The 13,079-nt window shown below is 37.0% G+C and overlaps 1 protein-coding gene across 1 annotated transcript in view; it reads left to right on the forward strand.

The window, feature by feature from the left end:
- Positions 1–13,079, forward strand: part of CERK (ceramide kinase) — a 606,813-nt gene that overhangs the window by 499,315 nt on the left and 94,419 nt on the right. The window lies entirely within an intron of this gene.

Below are 13,079 nucleotides of genomic sequence, written 5' to 3' on the forward strand. Positions count from 1 at the left end.
TTAACCATAGAATGCTTCTTGATAATCTCTCTACCCTAAATATTAGCACCTCCTCTATATCATGGTTCAGCAGCTATCTATCAGGCCATCAGCAAAGCGGTTTTATGGCATGACCAGCTGTCTCCCCCACTACCAGTTACTATAGGTGTCCCACAAGGGTCTATCCTTGGCCCCTTACTATTCTCTCTGTTTACTAACCAGATCTCCACATCCTCACCCACTGCCTCAGTAGTACAATATGCAGATGACACCACCCTTATTTGTGCAGTCCCCACCCTGAAAGAACTACAAACCCTAACCCAAAACAACTTTACCGTAGCTGAAACTTGGTTCACCGACATTAAACTCATTCTCAATCCCAAAAAAAAACAACTGATTCTTTTTGGCCCATGTAGAGCCCCACCACTAAATAATAATTTCATCATCAACTCAAAAGATAACATTCAAATCAGTCCAACCACACACACCAAATTTGCTAGGTGTAGTAATCGACAGTAACCTAAAATTTGACATCCACATAGCACAAACCATCAAGAAAGTTAACAAAAAGCTTGGACTTCTCTACAGGAACAAGAAGTTTATCACTAAACATACCAAAGTGACCATTGCAAGGACTCACCTTTTATCCATACTTCTTTATGCCTCTCCCATCTTGACTAATCTCCACCAAACTGAACTAAATAAAATGGAATCCTGCTATAACAAGATTGCTAGATTTGCAACCAAAGCCCCGTATAGGTCCCACCACTGTCTATCTCTTAAGCAGCTCAGTTGACTTGAGTTGCCTCAAATGCTTCTACTCAATCAACTCTACAACACACAAGCTCTATTACCATCATGACAAAACCCCTGCTCTTCAGCAAACTGAGCCTACACCATATTCCCTCTAGAACTTTAAGATCTAGTAACCAGAACCACATAAAGGTCATTAAACATAAAAATGATGCTGGTAAATCCCTCACTCACTGCCAAACCAAATTACTTCTACAATCTTCAATAGTCAATTTAAAAAAACTACTGAAAACCCACTACTTAAATAATTGGTATGCTCATGCCACCACCTTGTATAAACCATGACATTAGAATGCTTCATGGTCTCTACTAAGTATATTCAACTTCTTCTCCAAGATTTGGCAACCCACTGCTATTATCTTACAAGTATTTTTAACTCACTTCTACAAATCCAGCATAATGGACCTGTTAAGTGTGTTTGTAAATACTAAATTTACTACCATTGTATAAATTGTATTTCATAAATACATTCTGTATCCTTGCTGTATTAACTATATTGTGTATCTTTGCTGGGTTTTTTTTTCCTATACATATGCATTATTTTTTTTCATGTATTTGTGATATTATGGAGCTTTTCTCCCTGGGCCTCTGCTGAAAATGGATATGTATCTGGTCGGACTATCCCAGTAAACAAATGTAAAGTAGAAAAAAATCAATAAAAATACATTTATATAAATAAAAACAAACCATATTGACAATCTTAGTTGCAAGCATTATACATCAGAAACCATATTGACATAATATTAGTTGCAAACATTATACATCACGTATCTACCTACTCATTGTCATTTAAACATCAACATAGCTCATTCAAATCCTGCCGCCTTTTAAACATCCTTCCTCCCCTTCATGTATTGTTCCAACAATTCCCATTTTTTTCTATGTGATTTGCTATTACTCTTTTCTAAAGATCCCAATTCCAGTTGTTTTATCTCTGTTACTATATTCACTACTTCTAGTACAGTTGGTTTGGACTTTAATTTACATTTTCTAGTAATTGCTTTTTTGGAAGCCACTATATTTAGGCTCAGCAAGGACTTACTATGTCTAGGCAATTCCGAATCTGTATCATAGCTCAGGAAAATCAGCTCCCTAGATACACCAATTTGCTCACCCAGCATTTCTGACAGGGTTGCCTGCAGAGAATCTTTAAAGTCTGCCAACTCGTTACACTCCCAGAAAACATGTTCCCAATTATCGCCTTCTTCCCCATCACACCTCCAAGATCTACTGTCTACCTGAGGAGAAATTCTTTGTAATCTACTTGGGGTATAAAAATACCTACATAAACATTTTCAAGCAAAAATCCTAAATTTTCTAGATTTTGTTGCATATCAGGGGGGAGATGTGCATATATATCTCCATTGTTTCTTTGTGAATCATTTCTCCAGTCTGTCTTCCCAATCCTTTCTAACCTCCTCTGATTCTTATAGTTATCATGCAATATTTTATATGCTTTACTAATTATTCCATTTTTATCAGCAGCTTCTAGATTTCTACAAAAAACTCTACCAGTGGTGGTGTTTAATTTAGAACCCCCTATTTCTTTCTCTTTGCCTATACTCTATCAATCCTTGATAGGGAGGGCAATCTCTAACCTGCAGTCCAAATAAATTCTTGGCATCTTCCCATTCTATTACCTTTCCCTCTCTAGTTATTTGCTTCCAGTACCTTGGTTTCTTGGCCAGTTTTCTCAAAAAAATTCCAGCCCCTCTTGCCTATTGTCTGTATTCCTAATTGCAGTCATCCCTATCAGCAGAATCTCCTTTCTGCATGTATTGGCTTAGTTCTTAGAATACTTTCTGCTATTTTATGAATATAAAATTCTGTATGCTTATTGTTATTCTCCTTAAAGATCTGCATCCAAAATCCCATTCTCTCCTTGCTTCTTCAGCACCCCCCCCCCTGTTTAATCCTCATCTGTTTCCACTTTGAATTATAGGTTTCTGTTTGTGCTGTGTATAGGAGCCTTAACTGTGTAGCTCTGAAATACCCCTTCAAGTCAGGTAATCCCAATTTGCCCTGTTCTATTGCAAGAATCAGCTTAACCCACTTGACTCTTGCCGTCTCCCCTCCCAGATAAAATCCTTCAGTTCTTTATTAATTGCTATCCACAACCTCTCCTCTGATTGACAAAAATATGCCTGACCTGTGTACAAGACTAAATGGACCAAAACATTGTAACTGCTTGTATTTTACTATCCTTATCCATATAACAGAGCTTCCAGTTTCACAGTTTTTGTATTATCTTTTGTTTAGTATCTTCCCACATATCCTTTGCTGCCATACCAGAATCATTGTAATCCATACTAAGTGCTTCATTTTATCATGTCCCCATAAATATGGATATCATTGAACCAATTTGTGTGTGGGTACATAATTTACCACTATTGCCTTTGTTTTAACTTCATTAATTGTATATCCTGAAAAAAAATTGACCTGTCTCAAAATGCTCCACAACACTAAAATGTCATTTTCTGGTTTTGCCAGTTATAAAATAATATTATCTGCTAAAAGAGCCAGCTTGTCTTTGCTACCATACTAATGATATCCTTGAATTTCTGAGTACCTCATTTTCTTTGCCAGTGGTTCTAAATATAATGCAAATAACAAAGAGGAAGAGGGCACACCTGCCTGGTTCCTCTGCTCAAGCAGAAATTATAACAGAGGAACCCACCCACTTCAGTTTTTGCTTCCGATCTCTCATATATCCTCCTAATCAACCTTATAATTTTATCAGGGAATGCAAATGCTTCCATTGTCCTGCTCATAAAGTCCCAGCTTACTCTGTCAAATGCTTTCTTCGCATCAGGACCCACCAACAGCAGTGCTTACATTCTGCTTCCATCTGTCTCATCAGTGTTCTGTTTATGTTGTCAAATGTTTACCTCCCTTCCACAAAGCCACATAGATCCATGTCTGAATTGAGGGTTAAGTCAGCAAGTAAAGGAGAGTAATATTGCGAAAACTGAATTCATCCTTAAGTCTTGACGAGTACCTTCGCAAGGGGACCCTGTTTTTCACAAAATCTCACCAGGATGATATATATATATATATATATATATATATATATATATATATATATATATATATATATATATACACACACACATATACACTGTATTTATATAGCATATGTCATGGACAGAAGTAGGTTAAACATTAAAAAAGCTGAGTACACAAAGACCCAGGATAAACAAGTGCCCAATATTGGTAGGCACACTGGTGCCAGGACTGGAAAAAATGACCGTGTAGAATCCTCAAAATATGGAAAATTCTTACAATGGGGCCAGGCCCATGGGGAGGGTGCCCCCCCCCCCCCCGTTGTAGAAGGAAGTAGTAGTTTACAAAAATCACAAAAACTGGTAAGCCAAAGAAGAGCCATAAAGATGATAAAGTGGACTATTGGGGATAAGAAAGAAATTATGTATTGTTACTTTTATGTAAAAAGCCTAGAATTTCCAGACACAAGATATACAATATGATTGTGAGAGAAATTAGAGGAAAGAAAAATACTTCCACAAGAAAAACTGTCAGAAGCTTCAAATAAAAATTTGTATTCATTAATACAACAGATTTGTGAAAAACAATATATAGATCAAGAAACGTTGACTTGTCTGGAAAAAGAAGCATCTGAGGAAGTGAGAAAATATAAACAACAAAACTTGGACATTTTTGAAAAGTATAAAAAAAGAAATATGGACATGGGAAAGAAAGAAAGAGAGATTTGATATGGTGCAATAGTTATACAAAGGAGCACGCCAAATTAATGTAAAGAAGGCAGCCCCAAAGTTATTCGAAAAAGAATACAGGCAAAGACATCCAGATATGGAAAATTTCACAATAAAAAATCACAAAGAAGGAATGTAGAAAAGATTATTAAAGTAGAAGTTAAAAAATAGAAGTTGAAGTTATGGAATGAAGGATTTGGTGTAGCAGGTCTAACACGGGCTACATCACAGCATGATGGAGCGAGCCCCCAAAGTAAGGAGAAGCAGGAAGATCAGGAGACATCTGAAGAAGAAATACGGACATGGGAAAGAAAGAGATTTAATATGGTGTAATATTTATGCAAAGGAGAAAGCAAAACTAACCGATACAAAAAAAGCAGCACCAAAGATATCTGAAGAGAAAGACAGGCAAAGGAATCCAGACATGGAAAACTTTACAATACAAAACATAAGAAGACAAAGAGGAAAAAAGGAGATTAGTAATGGAGAAGTTAAAGAAATAGAAACTGAAGTCGTGGAGTACCTGTGAAGTGAAGGATTCAGTGTAGAAAATCTAATTCAGAAAGCACCACAGCAGGATAGAGCAATGGATAGCCAAATTAAGGGGAAACCAGTGGAACGGGAAGCAATTGGTCAGGTGCCATATGAAGATATTTTGGAGCCTTCCGCAGGAAGCCAGTATAAACATTCACTTGAAGCTGGACAGCAAGGGAAGGAACATGAAACTGTGGAAACTCAAATGCAGTCAATGTTGAGGAGTGATAGGCCAGTGAATTCCTATATGACAGAGGAATGGATGGCACAGGATGAAATTGAAGAGAATGTGTCACAGGAAGATAGTATAGAACTTTCTATAGAATGCCCACAGGAAATGGAAAACAAAAACTGTGCACTCAGTTTAGAAGAAAATGAGCTAAGAGAATAGTTGACTGATTTACTAGACATAAATAGACATATTAAGATTAATGAAATAGACTGCAGAAGGTCAATAAAACCCCCAAAGTCAGAAGTTTGATAAAACAAATGAACACAGCAATTAGGACTGTCCATAGAGATCCATGCAATATAACAGAATTAAACAGGATATATTACTGTGCAGCTAAATTAATAACTGATGGTTCTACCACAAGAACATAAGGTAGTGAGGGAAAGGAAGGGGGAGAAATCGAATACCATCATGGAAGTATTGAATAGAGAAAACTATAAAGCAATTAAGACGAGAAGTGTCACTGTTAGAAGAATATAGAAGAAAGGACATATCAACAAAAATACTGAGAAAGATAGATGTGATAAAAGCAATGCGCATTATTAGAACAGACCAGGATCTATTATGAACAATCAAAATAACAAACTAAAAACTCAGCACAGGTGGAAAAACTTAGAAGATACACAGATAAATATAAAGTAAAAGTACAAAATAAGCAATTTATTGATGACCCAAAAAAGTTTTATACAGAATGGGGAAACAAGATAAAAGGAATTGAAAGTCCACCAAAAAAGAAGTAGTAGATACATTTTGGAGAAGTATCTATAAAGATCCTGTGGTGCATAACAAAGATGCTAAATGGATAGAAGAAGTAAAAGAAAGAATAAGAAGTTTAAAGGTACAGGATATGAAATGGGATGAAGTAACAGCCAGAGAGATTGAGTTAAGAAAAGACTCTAATTGGAAAACCCCAGGCCCAGATGCAGTACCTAACATTTGGTTAAAAGTATTAACACCTTTGCATGAAGATTGTGCCATGAGTAAGAAGCACACAAAATAACAAGAACCAAGCACTAAACCTTATTTAACAAACCAATAAGGCAACTTCTCACAGCACCAGTTGACACAGTACAATTTTAAGTAAGAAGTATTTATATGCACACCCCGAACAGACACCAACCTGGCAAACAACAGGAAAAACAATGCTTCTACTTAAGAGTGAACCTGTAAGCTACCCTAAAAATTATAGACCAATAACTTGCCTTCTGACAACATATAAACTATGCATGGGAATTGATACCGACAGAGTTTATAGTTATTTAGAAGAAAACTCAATTATGGCAGTAGAACAAAAGGGCAATAAAAAATCATATGGAACAAAGGATCATTTATTGTTAAATAAAGTCATATTGGAGAACTGTAAAAAGGAGAAGAATCTAAGTATGGCATAGATTGACTACAAAAAAGCATTTGATAGTATCCCACATTCATGGATAATAGTGTTTAAAAATGTGTAAGGTACACCCTACACTGATTGCCTACATTAAAGTGCACATGAAACAATGGCAGACCACTTTGCAATTAAGCCATGATAAAGGAAAAATTATTATCCCAGAGATAAAAATTCAAAGGAGGATATTCCAGGGTGACTGTCACCGCTGCTACTCTGCCTTGCCCTTAACCCATTAAACTGTCCACTTAGCTTAGGCCATGGCTATAATTTGGCTCCTAGAAAACAACAACGTGTAAAGATTTCTCATCTTCTCTTTGTTGATGATTTAAAACTGAATAGTGCATCAGATGAGGAACTGAAAGTACAACTGCAAGTTGTCAAAACATTTCAGATGATATAAAATTGTCATTTGGTCTTGATAAATGTGCAAAAGCAACCTTTAAATCAGGAAAACTGCAGCACCAGGAAAACATCAGCTTGGGAAAAGAATGTGATATAAAAACTTGAGCAAGAGGGAGTGTATAAATATTTGGAAATTGATGAAGGATCAACAGTAAAACATGAACAAATGTGAATAAAACTTAGTAAGGAATACTTTAGAAGATATTAATCCTGAAAACAGAATTGATATCTAGGAACAAAATCCAAGCTATAAACCATTTTGCTCTTCCTGTCCTAACTTACAGTTTTGGAATGATTGACTGGCCCCAAAATGTGTTGGGTTGATTAGATAGGAAAACAAGAAGGATGCTTCATGCTGTCCAAATGATTTATAAAAATCAATGTATACCAAGATTTATATTCTCCATGCTGAAGGAGGGATGGGCCTCCTTGAAATTGATTACATGTATAGATCTACAGTCAGTCGTGACACTCCACACATATCTGTTGACCTCACAGGACCCAAACGTAGTGAGTTTTGAAACATGAGGAGAATAAGTCTAAGATGACTTCTCTGTTTAATCTATCAGAAGCATATCAGCATCAAGCAGGAAAGGAAATCAAACCAGAAGTAGATAAAAATCAGGCAGCAACTGAATGTGCCAGAAAAACAAAATAATATAAGGTGAAGGACCAGATGAGAGGACAAGAAATGTAAAAAATGCATAAATGTAGTTGCAAGTCTAGAAAACTTCTTGAAGAACCTCATGTTGATCAGGAATGAATGCAGGAGTGGTTAAGGAGCGGTGAACTCAAACCAAGAGATGAAAGGATAATATTGGCAACCCAAGATAGTGGGCTACATACACGCTGGTTTGCAAAGTCCATTAAACATGTCGGAGAAACAGACAAATGTAGGTTTTGTAAAACAGAATTGGAAACAGTCACACATGTCATTTCTGGTTGTGACATACTAATGGCAGAAAGACTGTATACTGAAAGTCATAATAATTTGGCAAAACTGTTGCACTGGGGATTGTGCAAACATGATATTGAAGTGGTTAAAAACACTGGAAACATGAGCCACAATGCATCATAGAAAATGATGAAATTTCCATCACATGGGATCACCCATTACCAACAGTTCAAAAGATAGATGGTAGAAAACCAGATATAGTGGTCCATGAAAAGAAGACAAAGGTAGCATTGATCATTGAAATCACCACACCCAGCGACTACAGTGAGACACAAAGTAATAAAATATCAGGATTTGCAGGCAGAAACAAGAGTAATGTGGAAGAAAGATACCAAAGAATCCCAGACAGTTTCCATAGCAGTAGGAGCAACAGGTCTTATAAAAAAGAATCTACAATCGTATTTAGCTATGTTACCAATACATGTAACCCCGTACGAATTGCAGGAGTCGTCATTACTGGGCACATTGCAGGTGCTGCAAAGAGCACTTCTGGACAACATCAAAGATTGAAATAATACTAATTTCATGAACTTTAATCGTACATTGACTTAGGAATGGGGTCCATTCCCATCATGGTATTAGATACCCAAAAGACTTGGAGAAATTAAAAAATAAGACTCTATATCTGTCAATTTTGGCATCATGTTTGCCATTCTTCTAGCCATGATAGATATAAACACTTTATAATCATAGTTTAATATTGAAATGGGCCTGTATTAAGCTAGATCTGATAGGTCTTTACCCTCTTTAGGTATTAAAACTACCACTGCTTTCTTCTAGGATGTTGGTATTTCTCTTAAAATACTGCTAAAACCTTCAAGATCCTTATCAGTTTTTTCCCTCCTAGCTTCCAAACTTCCTCAGGAATACCATCTCTTCCTGGGGACTTTCCTGTGGACTGGTTATACATCACCATTTTTATCTCATCTCCTCATATTCTAACTGTTAATAATCAAGCCTCATTTTCCTCTAATCTTGGCATATTTAATTCTTCCATAAATACTTCCATGTGTACATTTTCTTGACTTCCATATTTCTGTGCTTTATACAGTACAGACTTTCATAGAATTTCCAAAATATTTCTAGCACCTCCACAGGATCTCTTGCTATGTTCCTTGGTATAGGCTCTCTAAGCTTGGCGAGAGTCCTTTCTACTTTCGGCTGCCTGAGTCATTGTGATAAAAGTTCTTGTATTCTAGAGTTATTAAAAAAATTGTTGCTTAACAGCAATCTTTCTAAACTTATGCATATTATCGAGTTAATCCCTCATTTTATTTTTTGTCTAGCATTCTGCTGTTGCTCCTGTTCTTGTTCTGTGAGAATCCCCCCATTCATCAACATTAGTTCCCAGTGCCCTTATCAAGTAGAGACACTGGAGTGATCCTCGGGGTGAATTTCCCATCCATTCAGCAAGATATCTCTTGAAGAGGGCCAGTGAGGTGCTCTGATTGACATGTATGGGAAGTCTATTCCAGAGCATGGGCAGTCGCTGGGTTATGAACCTGTGCCTCCAGCATGTTCTGTTGATTGTGGTAATGAGGTTGAGGTCTCTGGAGCATGTTTGTTTGTTTGTGTCTTTCGGCTTTTCCCGGTTAGGGGTCGCCACAGCCGAACTCTGGTCCGCTAATGATTGGCAGTAGATTTTTATGTGCTGGCTTGCCGGGCCTAATGCACAACATTCAACGAAGGAACGCCCATTCACGCATGTCGCTGCACAGAAGACGCTCTGAGAATCGAACGGGCAACGTCTAACTGTGAGGCGACAACACTACCGTAGCAGGTCTCTGGAGCATGTGGTGCAGATGAATTGGGATTTCTTTAAATGTAGCATTTCTAACAGAGCTGGGTCAGACATGGCTTTGTAAGTCAAGCAGAGATCGCCTCTTAGTAGACGATATGAGACAGAGAATAGCTGGAGTTTTTTTGAGTCTGTCCATGTAGGACATGTGCTTAAGGTCTAGGACCCTCTTTGTGAGGTACTTTTCTGGCCTTTCCAGTTGTTGCATGTGTCTAGTGAGGTACATATCAAATGGGGCATTATACTCGATGACTGGCCTAATGAGGAAAGAGTAGAGAGAGATGATGACCTATTTCTTCCTGGATGCAAAGCTCTTGGTAATGAGATGTGCTACATAGTAGGACTTTCTGACCACAGTGACAATGTGGTGGTCGAAGGAGAGGTTGTTGTCAGCCTGTGTCCCCAGATCTCTTATAACACCTTCAGTGTTCAGTGGCCTCCCATCGATGTGGTAATTAGTGGGAACGGAGTTTTTCCCAAAGGGGATGATAACGCATATTATGGCATTAAGCTTAAGGCCATGGATTCGATCACTGGTCTCAGTGAGGCAATATCTGACAGAGTAAAGCTGAAGTTTTTTGAGATGGTCTGCGTAGGGCATCTGTTTGAGGCTGGTAATCCTCTTTGTGAGGTATTTCTTTGGCCTTTCCAGTTGTTGTAGATGTCTTGTGAGGTACATACCAAAAGGGGCATTGTACTCTATAATGGGTCTAATGAGTGATGAGTAGAGGTTAACAATGACCTATTTTTTCCTGGATGAGAAACCTTTTGTGATGAGGTGTGCCACGTTGAAGGATTTCCTGACTACTGTGGCTTATCCTCACTTGTATCCTCTTCTAGCAGTATTGGAGCTCCTCTTGCAATTAATGTAAGTATTCATCTCTTCTTTTTTTCCCAGGTATTCCTCTGAATAACCATCCTGAAAACCTTTCTTTATAAAATTCACATGTTCTGTTCTTTTGAAGTGCGTCTCCTGTAGCATAGCTATTTGCACTCTGCGGTTTTTAATATAGTTCACAATTCTTCTTTTTTGTATTTATCTGTGAGACCATTCACATTCAAAAACATTACAGAAAGCATCATTGTGTTAAATAATAATGTTTTATGTGTAACAGCTTTTTTGTTAAGTGTCTAGTTCCATCTTTTGTGTTGTATGCATATATACTGTTGAGCAGGTTGACCTTTTATACATTTGTTTCTTGTCATATCCATTTGAGCTTATGTCACATCTTACTTGTTTTATTGAAAGCCCTCAAAAAATAAACCCGTCACCCTAAAACCTCTTAATACAAACACACAAACCTATGTATATCTTCAGATATTGAAGTTTTAACCCCTAGTAGGAGTAAGCGTCCCAAACTGACAGCTACACTCACAGACATGGATTACTGTAAAAGAAAAGTTATTAATGCTAAGATGCCTGGTACAGCCTGTGCTTCTACTAAGTGCTGGCTGGTTTTGTCTTATATTTGTAGCTCTCACAGCTGGAAAAACACTTGATTGATTTTAGAGAACATTATCTCATAGCCTTTTCTTTTTATCAGATTGTCTCCATGGAGACATGAGGACCAGATACAAAGTTGTTACCAAAAGCATACATTTATTTGCTAGAAAAAAAGCTTTATAATAATGTGTTCTTTTTCATGTACTTGCTTTCTCTTAAAACTTGTCACTAGATCAAGCTAAAGGCCTTAATCCTGTCATTCCCCTATACAAGAATGAGAAAAAGCACATCAGTTTTTATTTTTTCATGCTCTTTTAACCAGACTTCTTTTTTTATGTTGCTGTGCGTACATTTCTTAAAACTGAACAAGAACAGAGACAGGAGAAAAAAAAAAACAGAAGCACCTGTTTACATTAGTATCTCCATTACACTTAAAAATAACTAAGAAAACTTTATAGCATGCAAAGAAAATAATGCACTATAAAAATATTACTATTAAGAAAAACATGTTTTACTTAGAGTTAGCGTTGTCCCTCCTCTTCCACTCTCCTGTTTTTCCCAGGTTTTAATGCCATGAAGCAGGTCATATGCTTTAGAGTCCCTTACAAGTTTAACAAAAAGTCCAGTATTTCTATATTTTCTTGTTCTTTCATGTTTTACAAATATAATTATTGCTTTGTATTTCCACATTTGTCAATTTCCAAGTTACTGGTTTTATTCCTGTTTATGTCCATCTCCCATATATAGTCTCTGCTTCATTTCCAACATACTCCCAATTTTTATAGTTAACTTTTGTGCTTTTTTCCTTCTTTCAAGCATTTTCCATTGAACATTGGAAAAGATTTCACTGGCACAGTCTGTCTGTGGTCTTTATTACCAGAACAAGAAGAAGGAGAATCTCCTGTTTCACAGCTCACTTTTTGTTGGGCAAACTATTGTATTTCCTGCTTAGCATGTACTGTATCAAAAATGATTTTGTTCCTCCAGGAAAGAATGTTTTGAAAATAGCTGCATACAGCAGTTTGAATTGAATTTTGGAATACATTTACTCTTCTACCCTGGTGTACAGTCAGTAATCATTCTCCACAAACACTCTGCTGTCTCCCATTTTTAGTACTTCGTCCTTCTGCCACCGTTTGTTAGAGTCAACTCCTCCTGTTGGTAGTATTGCATCTTTACTATTAAAGGTCTAGGTTGCTTTCCCATAGCCATGTTTGGAGCATACACACAATGTACCCTTTCAGTTAACAACTCCTGCTGTGGAATACCAGATCAGTTGCTTATTTCTGCTTTCATAAAATTAATACAGTGTGTTCCTTCCAGTTTCTCTTGTACAGCAGAAAGTCTCAGGTTTTCCCTGCATGCTGTGTCCTGTAATTTTCTAATTCTATTATTTTTTTTTATACATTTTGTCATATTCAGACAGCCTTTTCTTCATTTCGGCCTCTGATTTGTGCAGTTTTACCACCTCATCTGTATATCTGTTTAAAGCGTCTTCCATTTTTTTCCAGCCTTTTGTTATTTGAGTCGATGTACTCCATCAGTGTTTCATTTATTTTAATCAGGTCTTTGTGCAGTAGTCTTATATTTAACTCCAGGTTGCTGGAAGGCATACCTGGAGTTTGCACTGCTTTTAGCTGTACAGCTGGAGTACTCTTCCCAGTCAGTGTTTTTAACTCACCTTCTGTAGGTGATTTTCTTTCAGATCATCTATATTTCTTTTTTCTTGGCATCCAGGCAGTGCACTTACTAACAAGTTACTAAAATTTACCCAGAAATACAAGTCCATTGGCTTTCT

The sequence above is a fragment of the Protopterus annectens genome, chromosome 11.part0 (genome assembly GCF_019279795.1).
Source record: "Protopterus annectens isolate FY-2018-M chromosome 11.part0, PAN1.0, whole genome shotgun sequence".
Classification (NCBI taxonomy): Eukaryota; Metazoa; Chordata; order Ceratodontiformes; family Protopteridae; genus Protopterus; species Protopterus annectens.